The sequence below is a fragment of the Paralichthys olivaceus genome, chromosome 1 (genome assembly GCF_024713975.1).
Source record: "Paralichthys olivaceus isolate ysfri-2021 chromosome 1, ASM2471397v2, whole genome shotgun sequence".
Classification (NCBI taxonomy): domain Eukaryota; kingdom Metazoa; phylum Chordata; class Actinopteri; order Pleuronectiformes; family Paralichthyidae; genus Paralichthys; species Paralichthys olivaceus.
The window spans coordinates 4,529,420-4,543,599 of NC_091093.1; the positions used below are offsets into that span (position 1 = coordinate 4,529,420).

Genomic DNA, 14,180 nt, shown 5'->3' on the forward strand with positions numbered 1-14,180 from the left:
ACAGCGGTTCCTGTCTGTCAATTAATATGTCTTACGCTTCTTCTGCAGACTCTAATGCATTCCCTAACAGACACACTCGCCATTTAAATTAAGCATGCATTTTCACTCATTACACTGCTCAGCCCTCGCCTCCTCGTAAATAAAAATGAATGTATGTACGTTTGCCTGCGACAAATCTCTCCGCGCGAAACCCATTTGCTTCAATTACCAAAGATTAGAAAAAGTTTAGAGTTATTATTTACAGTTTAGCTTCGGGGACTGGGCTTGAGGCTTTCAATTTATATTCAAATCCCTCTCGTTTAAGATTAATACAATGGAAATCATACAGAGAAAAGACGTATCAAGACAAATCACAGTCGCGCCTCTTTCTACATCCTCAAATGTTTTGCTTTGGTAATAAGTCTATCAAAAGGATAAAACAACATGAGATGAGAAATGATGCATGCTCACACTTTCAGATTAAGGCTGAATTCCTGAATAACATCTGAAGCACACACAGGCGCATGCATACACAGACGTCCTGCTTGTTTTAGCAACTGCCCTGGCAAAGAAGATAAGCGTAGGTGTGAACATCAGCAGCCTTGTGCCTTGCATTCCTCTTTGTAACAGGTCATCACTCATCTAACCTGGTATGTAAACACAAAGTGAATCGGTCAGTGGGATGGGTCTGGCACAGAAGCACACAGTCAATCGCAAGCTACCACTTCCAAAGACATGCAAAGGTTAAATCAAGGAAAAAATGTGAAATTGTGTTACATCTATAGTGATGATTAAGAGCAAAATTGCTTATAAAAGACAGACGGAGGCTTGCATAAACTAAAAGGGGTAGTCTACAGTTAGGTGGAAAAGGGCTTGAAAACACAGAGAAATACAGGCTACAAACACACTGCAGCCATTGCCAACCTACTTCTGAGCAGTGCAAGTTGTGTGAGGTTGTGTGAGTGTGTTTTTGTGTATGTACTCGTACTGCATCACCAGCACAACAGCAAAAAGTCTCTGTCATTGTCAAGCCACTGGTTGCCATCGGCAATGATACGACACTGCCGTGGGATAAACAGATGCACAGAGACACAGATATCCCAGAGCCCATCACACATCACCCATCACGCGCACACACACACAAACATGCTCACACACATACACTGGTTGTACTGTAACTGCTGTAGTATAACAAGTCTTTGCCTTCAGGCAATCTCAGGAGCTTCTCTGTAGAACATGCAGTCTGCTCCAGCATTCAGTCTGACAAAAAGCATCCATTTGAAACACGTTATCTTGTCTTATATGTTATGTGCAATTGAAAAATTGCAGGGTCACCTGATCCCTATCCCTGCTGCATGAGTTACTATTGTTTCCTTTATTTGACTAAGGTACAACTTCCTTTTAAAACCGTGATGATCCACATACACTAACACACACACACACACACACGCACACCAAATCTCCTCTCTCTACCTGTCTCTCTCTCTCCCCCTCTCTCTGTGTCTCCGAGACACTTCCACCCGCCCTTACATACGTGCAGCCAAGCAGACCCACATGTACATGCCATCTGTTCTGAATCAGCCAAAGCGACAGCTGTTTAAGAGAACAATGCTCTGGCTGAGGGAACAGCCGAACGCAGCAGCGCGGCGCTCTCATCAAGGCCAAACATCAATGTGAAATCTCCTTTAAAAGACAACACGCACACACTCCACTTCAAATTAACGGCTTTTGTGTAATAAGAACACGGCGTGTAATTGTGTGTGAGTACGTGCATGTGTGTCGATTTGTACCTGCGGGTGTGTGATATGCACTGTTTTTATGGAAGACAGGCGAATAAGACCAGTATGTTCTGAATAGGGATTTGGAGCAGAGGCCAAATCCACCTACATGGTGCATGAAGCACACGGCTGATTTCTGGACTTGTTTGAAGGAGGACGTTAAAATATGGAAACGTTTTGACATTTAATAGGTGAAGTGCAGTAAAATGATACAGTCTCAGTATCAGTTTCACATAAATATCTACTTCACCATAATGTCTGTTTTTGTGAAAATGTGGCTTATGTGAGTTCATTTTGAAGCTGAAAGCTGAAAATACATGCTATTCAATTTTTGATACGTCACAATAATACAAAATTTGATGTTCTCTCTTTTTTAGTAGGATTACATTCATACTGATATTAAGTGTGTCCTGTTATATTGTGGCAAAAGAATCCCCAACACATCAACTTGTAATCCTGCTTGCGTTTATTTTTTTGCTAAAACAAATATGTATTTATTCTAACAGATCAAAATTTCTGAATTCATCTTGAATTGATCTTTTGCTAATGGGATATAATTACTGCTCACTTGGAATCACTGATGAACACCTTTTGGATTTAAGAGTGCGTCTATTCTTTGTCCCACTCTCAATATTATATAATATATAATTACTTGGCACAAAATGGTTTTCATTCAGTTGTGGTAAGTTTCACACCTTATCAACTACTGTATTTGTCGTTGCAATCAATGTAATCAAATAAAACTAAATCTATTGTGTAAATCAAACAGAAGAAAGAGACAAACCACATTTATTATGCAAAAGAAGGAGGAGAGGCTGAGGGGAGAGGAGGAGGACTTGGATGGAAGTCAAGACTGGGGCCACACACACACGCATTTGCAGAGATGATCCTCCAAGGCCACTGGCTTAGGTCCAGACTGCAAGGTTCACAACACTATGACCGAGGCGACTAATAAAAATGTAGAAACAAATCTGCACACACATACACACACACACACAGAGGGGCACAAAAAAAACTACTGGAGTAGAGAGTCTGGCCCAAACACACCAGGTATGCAGGTGCTCTTTTAATTAGTAGGGGGAGAGCGGCAGAGAGAGCTCCAGATGAATTGTCAGCAGGGTGGAGCGGAAGGTTTGATCTCATATTCAGGAGAATGGGCCAGGAAGAGATCAGCCATTTTTTGTAAACCACGGCGAGCTTGCAAACACCACAGTTGTTTCTGGTAGAGATGGAAGGGCTTCCAAAACACAAATCTGCTATTTGCTTATTAATGGAAGTCCATGGAAATGTTGGATTTGCAGTCAGATGGAAAAAGCAAAGACAGAATATGAACTGTGATTCTGAAGTATGTCTCTGTGTCCCTGTCAGCTCATAAAGTGAGGAAATGCTTATGCCCTCTGCAGATGTTATGTTAGGAAACAGTTTATCATGCTTATATAACCACTTAGCAGCCCTATCAGACACACAGGAACAGAAACGTCAACCCCGTTTGTTTACATGTCTGCTTTGACCACATATTTTCAGTGTGTGTGTGTGTGTGTGTGTGCAAGCACTTACATCTGTGAGAAACAGAGAGACAGATTGTCTACATAAGTCTAATGAAGGACAATTTTGTTAAGACACAGCTGAGAACAAATCTGCTGGCCAAGGATGAGAGCGTCATCCAAAGTTTCTCATACACCCTCTGTGTGAGTGTGTTTATACATATTTGTGTGCAATACGCATCCACTCCCCCCCGCCACCCACCCACTCGCCATTTTCCACTTAATGAGATCCTATAATCTCCACCCTCACCTCCCACCCTCCCTCATCTCCATCCCTCCCCAATCACCAGTGTGGCCTACGTTAATGAAGTTAATTGAATCTCTGATCGATAATGCTTAATTATTGTGATTTGACAAGCACAGACAAATTGGTGGAATGGCTTCTGTGTGTGTGTGTGTGTGTGTGTGTGTGTGTGTGAGCGGTTAAAGGGGCATGTGTGTCTGCAGCAAGTGCCGTGGGACTGGTGAGGCACGCCATTGATCCCAGGAGGTGTTCGATCGACCCAGACGCCTGACGAATTGAGCTGTTCCTTCAAGTGGGTACATGAATTACCAGACTTGTAACGTATTTACACTATTACTGGAATATGACACACTAATTGCTTCTCCACTAGCACACGATATGTTCACACAAAAACATAACCACAGGAAACCACAATGTGTCTGTGGTAATCAAGAGTAACATTACAGTTCCTCTACTTTAGTGCTTCTGTGTGCTGTCCTGAATATTTTAATATTCCTGTGAAATTACTCGAGGCATTTAGAACATGCTTCACAGTGGAACTTTACACAGGAGATATTTCTCTTTTTGTTTATTCACTTAAATGTTTGTTTTGATAATGTTCTGCTGGTCTTGCATGATTTATGGCTGTTATATTGTTGTGTGTTTTTGTTTGATTTGAGGTATCCCTGCACAATGCATTTTGTATTTAAATTATTTTCCCAGGTCTGTGTCTGTATGTACTCTACCTGTATCTGCATTATTTTTATGTGGAACTAGCTGCGTGCTGATAAGTGGTAATGAACAGCATGATAGCCTGAAATATGCAAAATGCCTTTCAAAGAGGCTGAGATAATATTAGCATATACAGCACATAGTGGCAGTGGTGTTAGCGAGAGACAGAGAGAGGGAGAGGGAGGATGAGAGAGGAGAGATTAGATGTGGAGTGGCAACAGTTAGTGTGTCTGTCTGTGGCTGCAGCAACATCGCAAGACACTGGAATACTGCAATTATTCAGAAACACATATCCCGCTGTCGCACGCTCGTGGGCGCGTGAATGTACGCGTTTGTGTGTGCGTGCCCGTGTACGTGCCCGCGCGGTGAACAGTGTTAGCCCAGCTAATCATCTCCCTGTGCCACTCAAGCTGCGGAGGTGCTGACAGTATATTTACATGCTGCTGTTACAGTGCCAATACAAGAGTGTATGCCGCGGCTGAAGAGCTACTGACACACTCACTGATGCATGTATGTGTGTGTGTAGTGTACATGTTGTATTTATACATGTGCAGTATTTATTGAGAAGAAAGTGATTCTTCTATTTTTGTACAAATCAAACACAGAACTGTCTGAAATTAGCTTGTCAGACAAAGGACACTTCACACCTACACGCTGACTTTTTAACTGTGGATATGTGAGTGTGAGTGTGAGTTGTTTTGGGGGTGTCATGAAGAAGCAGGAATATTCTGGTATTTATATAAAGAAATTGTAACAAAAAAAGTGTAAGACTTGTGTGCATGAGCCAACTAATTATCAAGTCTTATTTCAGAAAGTCTGAGACTGGCATCCAGAAACCAAACCCGCACACACAGACACGTCGTGTTTTCATCACTTCAGAGGATATCACATTGATTTGTATAGAGACTCAGCAAAACCATAACCATTACCTGCCTTAACCAAACCTATCACTCTAACCTTAAACCAAATCTTTACTCTAAAACTTGATTTACTTCATGGGGGATGGTTTTTTGTCCACAACTGAAAATTGAGTTCCCACAATGTGACTGTGTAAACACATTCACGTCCCCACAACATGACTCATACAAGCAGACATTCTCACACCCCCTGGGATGTGCAGGATGAGGCTGCCCTGTGGGCTCTCAGAGTGAGACTGCTCCAAGTGGAAGTCATCTGCATAACAGGGGTGCAAGTTATCGTTGTTTAGATGCGTATGTGTCCAAATATGTGCTTTTTTGAAGGCTGCTTCACATGGAGCTGGCACCTTTTAATTTGAATTAGAGCATTGCAGCTGTGGCTTGCATACTGCAACATATCAAAGTCGAGTAATTTATCAAACTCTAAAAGTAAACGATGTGAATCATGAGGAAGACTAAAGGAGGTAGAGCTAGGGGGAAAGAAGTGCGAGCACAGATGACGTAGTAGTTGATGGTGTTCTCTTCACTTAAACTGAACATTACACCTTCACTAACATGTGACATGGCGTGTTCCTTTAACATTGACTCCCTAAGTGGCCTTCTGCTTGTTAAAGTGTCTCTATAGTGCACACATCCAATTCTCTTCCTGTTCATTTCATTCATTCAGTAATTAAGATTTGATCTCTATTAAGCTTGCATCATACTCTGAATTGGAAAAGGGTTTCTAGCAATATGCATAATGTATGCATAATAATGCCTAGGTTCTGACCTAGGCATTATTTCAGCTTTCATAATGCATCATCTGAATTTGTCCACTATTGCCATCATTTATTCAAAGTAGTCTCCCTTAAAGGTACAGTAGAATTTTGTGATATCTAGTGTTGAAGTTTCATGTTGCAGCTGAACCCCCCTCACCTCACCCTCTCCTTCCAAACATGAAAAAGAACCTGTGGTAGCTTCAGTTGTCATAAAACTCAAAAGGTGTTTAGTTTGTCCAGTCTGGACTAATGTAAAAAAACATGGTGGCCTCCCCCTCACTCTGTGTTGTTTCTCTTGCCTACCTGCCCCTTTCTTCAGCCTTCATCAACCCTTGTCTTCCTCACACGTGTATGTTTGCTCTTTCTAATCTTTCACTTATAAGTCTTTTTATTTTGTTTCCTTTACTTTGCCATTTACTCTCTGATCTTTGTCACAGGCCTTTATAAGTGTATAGAGAAAAGGTCTGACTTGTCAATATAGGGCAACAGCACAGATACAAGTGGGCCCTCACAGCAGTGCAGGAAAACACCATAATGCACAATAGAGGAATTAAAGTAATACATTTAGGACACGCACAGAAATTGCAAAAGAAACTGCAGCTTTACAGCAGCAATGTTGGTGCTTTTTCTAAAATGGAGAGTATGCTTGTCTGTGTCCTCTATTTCCCTACACAGGCACGCATACACACTGTCAAAAAGACACAGTCTTTGCAGTGCAGTCTGGTTAGTAGCAGGGTATCTATTACCTGCCCGTCTGCTCTGATCTCTTTGGACAGCTCTGATCAAAAGATGTCATCCGACCTACTCGACTGGGCTCGCTAGGGAAGTTAGCAATGGAGAACATTTGTGTGTGTCTGTGTTTTGGAGTAAATCACACAGTGGTCTGGGTGTAAATAAAATGACAGGATCACTTTAAGGTCCTGTCATGTTGGCAGGAGGCGATTATGATAACGCCTGCTCTGTTCAAACACAAACGGACACACTTAAATTCACTGGCCGGAGCATAATATACATGCTATAGCTCTTTCTCTGTCTCTTCCTGCCTGCCTGAGTGGCTCTCCTTTATTTCCTTTTCTTTTTTTGCCCCAATCTCTTATGCAGTAATGTCCTTTTCTGTTTGTTTTTTATTCGTTATATCGTCTCCACGGGCCTGAGGTGCATCTGCTGAGAACAGGCTGAACGCAAATGTCACTCAAAGACAGATTCACATCTTTAAATCTATAAAAAACAAGGGTGCGTCTGCATGTGAGTTGACTCATCGTCCACACACATGCAGACAGACACGCGCTCTGGCTAAAAACATCCTCCATCTAAAAAGTCAAATGCACATCCTCCATGAAGGAATAAAGAGAATTTCCCCAAAAATGGATTTGTAAAACAAATCAAACACAGATGTAAAAGAGCTGTGGCGAAGCTCCATCTAAGCAATAAAAGGTGTGAAATGTGAGGGGGTTTAAGAGGGAACAAAAAAAAAAACAGCTGGCAATAAAGCTGGAAAACAGCACAGCTCCAAGGCAATTTAGACTGCAAAACACAAACCATTAAGTTTGTGCATTATCTTTTAATTTAATCTTGAATGATTTATAATCCATCACGCAAGGCTTCAACCATATCCAATTATTCTCTGCTGCTTGATTGACAACAAAGGTGATTTATTAAGCTAATAAAAACTGATGTGCTCTCCACTTGCTCTGAAAATAACCAGCCGGACCGAGAGCTTAAGGACACACACACACATACACACACACACACACACACACGTACACCTCCTTCCTAAGAGGTATACGATACTTTCTGTATGCATACATGTTTATTTATATCAGTGTGTGTTTTTGAACACACGGTTCAAGTGTGTGTGGGAACCCCTCGAACAATCATGCAAGTATCTGCTCACTTAAAAGAGAAATCAGACTCCATCCGTCCCTGCCTCCCTCGTGCTGTGCCAGAGACGTTGGAAATCAAAATGTCAGGCATAGTGACGAGCGATGGTTTTTCCTTGTGCAAGGCCGAGTGATTATATTAGGCTTTAATTCCTCCATCCACAGCATATATGTCATCTTAGTCTCTGCTTTATCGGCTAATGTTATGCTCAATCACTTGATATTAATGGAAAAACAGAGAGCTAGGGGGCCCCGTAATGGTAGCGGCTGCATGTGTGTGTCTTTGTTGATGAGCGGCAGGGTGGGGTTGGGTTGGGTGCGCTGGGATGGAGAGGGTTAATGGTCTAGAGTTCACATGCATATCAATGTTGGAGAGTGCCATCAAGAAATATTAGCATGTTTACAGCGCCAAGCCACGTATGAGGCTTATTTAATGAAGCTTAGAGTCACACATGCTTTAATGTGGCCGCGCGCGCTCGCCACAAGGCCTTGTTTTCACTGGCTTTTCACATTTCTTTACAAGGACTGAGGTATCATTGTCATTTATGCTGACATGTTTGAAAATGTGGAATTTATGAAGCTGGGTTTTAGGGCGACTGTCCGAATTATAGCTGTAATTCTATATTTATTAGAAACAAATGTCCTCAGGAGCAGGACAGGATGAGGATAATCCTATAAAGTGAAGACAGTTTGCTTCTCCTTGAGTATGAAGACCAACAGTGTTAAGATAAAGTTAACGTTAGACGTGCAGGGACTTCTAAAGAGCGCCACAGCTTCTTTTCTTCACTAACATATTTTCCAGGATATCAAAATGAAGCTGGTCAATATGTCAAACTGTACGATGACAGCACAGAGTACCACTGCAGGGACTGATGCCATGGACACGGAGAAAACACAAGGTCTGCACACACTGTAAATCTTCATCTCTGTGTCATTCACTTACATCAGCTGTTGAGTTGAGTCATTAATGCCCTCGCAGTTACTTTCCAAATACCGTATATCACCTGTAACTTAAGTACTATTTATTCTTACTGCACTGTCTCTTCTTGTGTCTTTGGCAGCAAACACTGGTGTTTTCCATGCCAATAAACAGAACATGAATTGATGGGAGAAACAGAGCTGCATTCTAACATTAAAAATCTTGAGTGACAATTAAGTTGCCACCATTCCAATGTGTGTTTCCATGACTAGTTGCACCCCTGAAAAACACATTTTCCTTTTCGGCAAAATTTCAAAACCTGTTTATATAAAAAACTGTCCCATGGTTTTCTGTCTTTCCATTGTTTAAATATTTTTCAAAAGTGAGTTTTAGTAATATATTGATACTGTAGCTTGAGTACCTCCTGCATGTCACCCTCCTATAAAGACTTGCTGATGTTTTCCTAATCATTTCTATACTTTCAACTTATCCTACATCATCCTTGTAGTAACATGCAATTAAAATGCAACCTAAGAACTATATATAGTTATTTATTCTTGGCCTTGATGTGTAATTACTGTGTTGTTAGAATGTTGTCTGATTCTAGGCACGGTACATGATGGATCAAAGCGTCAACACCTTTCCTCTTGGCCACGGGTTGCAGCGTGCGTCTGAGTGGAGTTTCAGTTTCAAAGAACTGGATTTGTGTGTTTGTGACAGTATGTGTGCATTTCTAGCACAGCAGTAAATACACAGCTATGAATTCTGTCAGGAAGGAGACACCATGTAATTAGGCCTGAAGAACAGCAAAAAAGATTAGAAAGGTCTTTTTAATGTCAATGTGTGTGTGTAAGAGTGTGGCTGTGCATTAACATGCATCTTGGTTGATGCGGTTAACAAGTAGACTGTTCTCAGTACAGGTGTGAATACACCCGTGAGCATTTCCATCACTCAGGCCACATTCGGAAGTGGCTTATGATGCATGTAGCTACTTGTTGGTGGCATTGTGAATATGATTGTGCCTTAAATAAGAATCCCTACTGACCTGATGTCCTCTGCCTGTAAAAGCCCATTGATGTACAGTATATTATGAATGTGCCAAACATCTTGGGTGATTTGATTTGCCTGGAACAAACCAAGAATTAGACGCAGTCTGAATTCTTCTTCCTCTCCTTTAATTTCAGACAGACTAGGCTTTGCTGCTTCCTGCTCACTAATAGCAACATTGCATTTGCTTGGTTTTTAATAGCAATGATGTACATGTTTATTTGCATATAGAGTGGGGAAATTAGATCCGATCACAAGTGTTCATTCAAGACACGTGTGGAGACACATTCTAATGGCAGGTGTGAACTGATGTACTAAGAGCTATCCACTTGTGGTCGGATCAACAAGATGCATGTTAATGTGTGTGTGTGTGTGTTCACCTGTAAAACCACCTCAGCATATGAGACATGTAACCCAGGCTACAGGTGGAACAAGATGGCAAACAGGGCCTAGCCTTACTTCACAACCTCTGAGTGCTGTTATGGCAACCAAACCTTAAGGGATCACATAAACATGCACATGCTAACACACACACACACACACACACACACACTTACATGATAAACACACTAACTGTGGTGTTGGAGACACATAACTGTGATTTGTGACAGCTGTGTGCAGGACATCATGTGACAGCTGCATACATACACCCCCCCCAACCCCCCTCCCACCACCACCACCACTCACCCCCAATGTAAAACAGACCGTTTGCCATGTCTGCCATGCCTTGACACCGGCTACAATTGATTAGTGTGATTTACAACATAACTCCCACATGCACAGACACATGGTACACACACATGCAGACACTCCATGTCGGTACGATGTGTGATCGAACATGTGTAATTGTTGGTTTGGTCTATGGAATCCACCAACACTTGCTGTATTCCTCTTGTAAGAAGGCCCTGTGGTGTTAATGAAATAATCTCAACTATAAGAGTAAAGGAGCCTTTTGATCACAGAAAAAAACCACACCGCAAAAAACTGTCTCTGCACCAGATAACCCTCGGCACTGCGAATAATAAAATGGGTTGCGTGCCGACTTATTGACCAGAGAGCTTTTTTCTTTATTTATTTTTTTAAATGCACGAGCACCAAAAGGAGACAATTTTGGCTTTTTGATTAGCTCAAATTGAAGGGACGTGAAGAAATTACGTTATTAGCATTGCACAGTGTTTTACCATCTGATGTTACACATGTTGATGATTAAGACCATTCATTCAAAGCTGAACTTAACTTTGGGGGAAGAAAAAAGAAACATGGGTTGACACAGCTTGTATCTTTCAATAAGGGCTCAGGCTATTTTTAATTTAATGCTCTGTGCACCAGCAAACAAACTATGCCGTAGTCAGGGCTGAATATTTACATCCTCATTGAAGTTAAAGCCTGGAGATAACTTCAATAACATTTCTATTAGATTCTATTAGATTTGTTTGGAATAGTGGATATCTCATTTCACTTTCATTCCACAGTGACGCAGCCTCTGTCCCATGATGGAGCGGATCTATCCGTCTTAATCTCTGAAATTCTTGACTGAGATATGTAATGGTTGCTTTGGCTTAAACCGTGTGGCGATGATTCATGCCGCATGGCCAAGTGAAATGAAGCCCATATGACATAAGGGAATTATTTAACGCAAATTGCAGGGAATGTTTTGAAACTCATAGGCGATTAGAGTCTAGAAATGATCAACAATTAATTGATTTCTCAGAAATCCCCCCCCACTGTTTTGGTGTCATGACATTGGTCCTCGCACACCCAGATTGCATTTCATTCAAGTCGTACTAAATGGAGGACATGAATGAAAATGTATCCTGTTTTCAGGCCTTCAGAAAAGAGTGTGAGTGTTCGAGGGTAGATTCCTCTCATACAGTAGCAGTGTAGTCATGTTTAATACCATGACAGCTAGAGCCTTAAGCTACAGCCCAGCTTATAATGGTCAATGAATCAATAACTACATGTTAACCAATCAAGTGTCTATTGACTAGGTTATAAGTGCTAATGAAAGACAAACACACACACAGTGGATTGCTCATGATCCTGTGATGCCAATGGGCCTTTAAATAGCCCGTGTTCTTTCATTTAGTTCAATCAGATCAGAGGCTTTCATTTCTGTGACACTTCTCTGTTCTCTCTCTCTGCATGTGTGTGTGTGGGAGAGAGAGAGAGAGAGAAAAAGAGAGAGTTCGAGAGAGAGAGACAGAGCCTGAATATAACCTGGGGCAAGACTTGAGGCAAAATAAATCCTGGAAGAGTGCCAGAAAAGGTAGAAAGCAAAATGATAAATGCTGACTGATGCTCTGTCTGCTGCTTCCATCTCTGCTCTCTCTCCCTCTCTCTCTCTACCTCCTTGTCTTTATCTCCAGTTATATAAACTATGTGAGAATATCATTTACACCCTCAATAAAAGGTTTTTAGTTTGGTCATTCTTATAGATCAAAGACTGTTTTTACACCAAGCCTTTAAAACAATGCACATCATGAAAATGATGTCATTTTTTAAGACTTTTTGATTTTTGGAAATCAATGATAGCCAAAAATTAACAAATAAAGAACAATGAATACAAATAATCAAGTTACTTGCCGGTAAATAAGATACAGTAAAGATGAAAGGCAGCCTACTGGTATTTCATATTCTCACATGGTGATGATAATAGTGGCAGTGTGGTAATTTCCAGACTTCCATTACAACTCTGTTCTCACACTTGAGTTCTGCAAAGTTTTCCCCTCCTGGACCACAGTTTGTCTCTTGGGCCATTCGTCAGATGATTCTTTTCATTCTTTAGGGGATTTTTTTCTCTCATGCTAATGCAACAGATAACAAAGACCAGCAGAACACTTCTGTAAATAAACTGCACTTTTGATGCTGATACTGCATTATAGAAACTCGCCACCCCGTAGCAACATTAAGGCCACAAACAACCTTGAGTACCAACAAGTCTTCCAACCATTCCACTCCATTCCACACCGTGGTGTGTGCCCACCATCCACCACAATCTCTTCCTGGTCACTCCACTGCTACTAATAAATGTAGTGCTTCATAAATGCTGTGTCCTGCACAGGGTAGAGGTACAAACAGAGGGTGTTAAAAAGTGACTTACCAAGTATCTGTATCAGAACACATGCATGACCTTTGTTGTTACGGTAACAATGAAGCTTTGGGTGACACATACCTCCAATGTTCCTCTGTTACATTTTCAACAAATAATTCCAGACAGAAGAACCACAAAATGTATCATGTTTCCACTGATAAATAGGTCATTATATGTTGACATATTTCAAACAGTAATGATCACAGGGAGGGGAAATCTTATACATTTTAAAAATCTTATAAATCTTTAAATAGAGTTGATCTTCTCATGGAGTTTGACCACTGTGAAATATGTGAAATATAAGATCATCTGGTTGTGTCTTCCTGTTTGTGTCTTTCTGTCTGTTTGGCCCTGTGCTTGCATTTCTGTCTCCCATACTGTTGTTATGTCTCAGCCTGGCTGGTGGTGTTTACAGAACATTTGGTTCCATCGGTGCGCTCGCTCTGTATAAACTCCAGATAATAAATGGTGGTGAGAAAATGAGGGGTGTCAAAACACGCAGGGACCCGGCATGGGAGATCAAAGATGTGACACAGAGGAGAAGGCTGGAGATCCTATCTAATACTTCAGCGCTGATGTAAATGCACATATGAAAGCTAAGTGGAGCGTGCAAGCAAAATGTACACATGAACACACACACGCACACACACCCTCAATTTATATATCTTTGGCAATAAAATGTTTAGGTTTGTGAAATCTCTCTAAACATTTTAATCAGCCTCCACCTAGCTAAATCCCATGTTTTTTGATCACTTATGTTTTGAACAGAGAGTTACAAATTGTTCCTGTGCATAACAAAAAAGTCTTTCATAATCTGTACTCACGGTGCTTTTAAGTGGAACTGACAGCTGCAAAGGATACTCCCAATGGGGAGTCACACAGTAATGCCAGAATAACTAACTTCATCACACACACACCATTTCTACACAAAAATCTTCTTGGATATGTTAGTGTGTTAGTAAAAAATATACTGTGGCAGACTTCTGATGTTCTTAAGTTTAGTGTTTTGAATTTTGGTCCTAGTCGTAAACCAAAGTAAAAGCAGAACTTCAAGGTTCCGTTCCACAACAAACTACTAGAAATCCATTATCACAACAAAAGGTCTGATCAAGTGTGTCTCTTAAGAAAAAGGGATTCAAAGCTTTTTATGAAACAACACAATTCTTACTTTAATGCAAAAAATAAAAAGAACATTTCCTACTAGCAGTCAGCAACTTGACAGACACAGGCCCGTCACACTGCGGAGCTACTGTCCCATGATGACAACAAGTGAGACAGGATAGCAGGTAGATGGTTTTTAGCACGATAGTTG

At 41.1% G+C, this 14,180-nt stretch overlaps 1 protein-coding gene across 2 annotated transcripts in view; it reads right to left on the reverse strand.

The window, feature by feature from the left end:
- tshz3b (teashirt zinc finger homeobox 3b) overlaps positions 1-14,180 on the reverse strand; it is a 33,680-nt gene that overhangs the window by 5,920 nt on the left and 13,580 nt on the right. The window lies entirely within an intron of this gene.